Consider the following 3,717-nt stretch of genomic DNA (forward strand, 5'->3'; position numbering starts at 1 on the left):
TTGAAGGCCTTGTTCCACGGTCTTCTGGCCCACAGTGTCACACTTCAGAAAATACAAGTCATTCTGATTCTTACTCATTTCCAAGTGACCTTTTATTTCACTATTTTTTTTCAAGTGTTGGCCATTCTATTCTATTCTATTCTTGGCTACGCTGCAGCTTGTGGGATCTTAGTTCCCAAACCAAGGATTGAACCCCGGGCCACGGTAGACAAAGTGCCAAGTCTTAACCCCTGGACCGCCAGGGAATTCTCATTTTCTTTGAAAACCTTTGGAATTCTCTCTTTGTATTCATTGTTCTAAGTTTTCAGAGAGAGGTATCTTTAAAAAAAAAGGTCCGTATTGCTGACTACTCAGTGGATTCTTTCCACCTAGAGATGCCCTGTGCTTCAGTTCTAGAATATCTCAGTTTTTACTATTCTCTCTTTCTCAGACTCTTATTCAGGTGGTGGCTGTCCTGACTGCTACTGTCTGAACACCCTCAGGGAGTTTCCCAATTCAGATTCTCCAGGAGAAAACAGAGTTTTCCCAACCAGCTTGAGCTGAGACAAGCCAGATGAGTCATGACCTGCCAACCAGCCAATGTGCCAGTATCCTTCAGCTTCACTTCATCTGATCAGCTTTGGGTCACATGACAGAGGGGTACTCCTGAGAGGCATTTGGGGACAGGCTTATTTCATTCAGATAGAGCTAGTTAGAAATATTCTTTGCTGTCAAATCTTTGGTCAAGTAATAGATTCTGGGCTAGAAATTTTTTTTTTCAAGTAAGTTGTAAAAATATTTTAAATATGATATACATTTCTCTTTAGATGAACGTTCCAGATGGATCAAAGATTTAAGTGCAGAAAGCAACAAAAAACAAAAGAGAAATGCATCAATATGCCAGAGGAAAACATGGGTGAATATTTTTAAAACCATGGTGTTGGAAAGGTCTTAATAGGACTTGATAATGCTTTCATGGAGCATAAAGGAAAAGAATCATAAATTTAACTGTATAAACATTATAAACATCTACATTGAAAAAATTCATTAAAAATGTAAAAAATGACTATAGGAAGTTTTGCATTTCTTGACAAGCAGTTATATCCTGAAGATATGAAGAGTGCTCGGAGATCAATACGGAAGATTATGTAGAGGAATTGATAAAGCAAGGTAGGAGTTTCAGCAAACAGGAAAAAAGAGGTCAGCACAAATGTGAAAAGAAATTCAACCTCACAATAATAAGAGAAATGTAATGGAAAGCAAAACACGTTTTGTTGCTGAAGATTAAAATGGGTGAAGAAAAGGTCTTGGCAGAGAGGGAGACAGGCTCTCTGTTTAATGTTGGTGAGAATGTGAGTTGGTATTTAATTTGTAGAAAAATAATTTATATAATCCTTATCTACTATGTCAAAATATAAAATGTACAGACCCTGTTAATTAATAGTTTCACTTCTAGAGATTTGAGATAAGGAATAACAAACCAAATGTGAAAACATATGCACATAGATGGATCAACTTGGTGGTATCTGAAAATGAGGGTGAGAAAATGAAAAATATTCAGACTGATAGGAGTTAAGGATTACATACAAGTAATGGCCTCCTGTGTAGTCATTAGAAGTGATGATGTCAATCCATATTTACTGGCATGAAAAGACACCCACCCTACATAGTGAGTGAAGAAAGCAGTTCATAAGGTACAAGTTCAAAACGAGCCTATTAATATGTAACCTAGATGAGTTTCAGTGAAACTAAGTGTCTAGAGTGTAAGTTCCATGCAGACAGGGCCCACATTTTCTTCACTGCTGTGTTAGGGGCTATGTCTGTGCCTGGTACTTTGCAACCTTGCAATAATGTTTGTTGAATGAATGAATGAAAGAGGTTTACAAGGTTCTTTGTCCTTAGGGCACTTGGTCGCTCAGTCCTGTCTGACTCTTTGCAGTCCAATGGACTGTAGCCTGCCAGGCTTCTCTGTTCTTGAGATTTCCCAGGCAAGAATATGGAGTGGGTTGCTATCTCCTACTCCAGGGGATTTTCTCAACTCAGGGATCAAACCCATGTCTCTTGCGTTTCCTTCACTGGCAGGCAGATTCTTTACCATTGCACCGCCTGGGAAGCTCCATAAGTTTAACATGGAGGAGTGTTGGTGATTTTTCCTGTGTTCTCAGCATTTTCTCTGTCATTTGAGTTGCCTTCAAGATATTTATTTTTTTACCAAAAACAGACACAATATTAAAAACATATGGTAATGCCTTCTGCTGGTGAGAATGTGACAGTTGCAAATGGTTCAGTAGCTGTGTAAATGGTTTAAGTCTCTCTGAAAAGCATTTAATATTCAATATCTGAAAATCACAAAGCATGTCTTCTTTGTGCCTATCAACCCTGCATGGGAATTTATGCTAAGGGGAAAAAAATGTAAAATACAAAATACCCTGTGCATTCCAAGGTGTTCACCTTGGTTTTTATAATAGGAAGATAACAACCTTAGACAACCTAAAGGCATTTCTAATGGAAGGGAGAGTAAGTAAATTACGAAAACCCACTAGGTGAAATTTCATGTAACCTTTACCAGTACTGAAGACTGTAGCAATATGAACAAAAAGAGGCTGAAAATATAGGCATGCGACGCTTTAAATTATGAATAAAGCTGTGGTGCTATGGTGTTAAGACTGGAACTCTGGGAGCCACTTTCTGAGAATCATGGAAGGAACACGGATTTTAGAGCTCCAGGCAGAGGTTTTCATTCAGACGTAGACATTGCATAACCTTGGTTGATCATGTTCCCTAACTTATTTGTGCTTTGTTTTCCGTATCTACAAGATGGGGTGATAGTACTACTTCCTAGTGTTAAGAGAATTAACATGAGTTCCACATAAAAGTGGAAGTCTTCACAGATAGAGAGAACAAACTAGTGGTTACCAGTGGGGAGAGAGAATTGAAGGGCATTCAGGAGAGGGGAGTGAGAGGTACAGACCATTAGGTATAAAATAAGCTACAAGGATCTGTTGTACAACACGGGGAATACAGCCTATTTAAAAAAAAATAATAACTATAAATGGAGTTGTTGTTTAATTGCTAAGTCACATTTGACTCTTTTGCCATTGTATGGACTGCAGCCGCCAGGCTCCTCTGTCAGTGGGATTTCCCAGGCAAGAATACTGGAGTGGGTTGCCATTTCCTCCTTCAGGGGATCTTTCCAACCCAGGGATCAAACCCACATCTGCTGCATTGCAGGTGGACTCTTTATCATTGAGCCACCCGGGAAGCCCACTATAAATGGAGTATAGCCTTTAAAGCTTATATAATATTGTACAGCAACTATGCTTCTATATTTTTTTAAGAAATGGGTACAAGAAGAAAGGTAAAAGGGGAAGAGTAAGGCCTAGACAACTGTAGTGGTTGTTTTTTGTTGTGGTGGTTGTTACTGTTGTTATTATTATAGTTTCAAAATTCTCAAGATTGCCAGTCTCTTAATTACAAACGGATTGGAAAATGAAATAGCTAAAAAATGGAGGGAGAAAGTGGTTCAGGAAATCCAACTTTGGAGGTGGGTACCACCCTCCCTGGGACTCTCCTAGCTGAGAGTGGGGGAAAACCGCGGGGACGGGTGAGCATATACGGGAGTGTCCAGCAAGGGGCGCTGCGGGCGGAGGCGGAGCTGGGACCGGAAGCCGAGCTGGAGGCGTCCTGGCGCAGTCGGAGTCTCCTCCTACTTCCCCCGCCGCCGCCGCCGCCGCCGCC

Source organism: Ovis aries, chromosome 19 (genome assembly GCF_016772045.2).
Source record: "Ovis aries strain OAR_USU_Benz2616 breed Rambouillet chromosome 19, ARS-UI_Ramb_v3.0, whole genome shotgun sequence".
Lineage (NCBI taxonomy): Eukaryota > Metazoa > Chordata > Mammalia > Artiodactyla > Bovidae > Ovis > Ovis aries.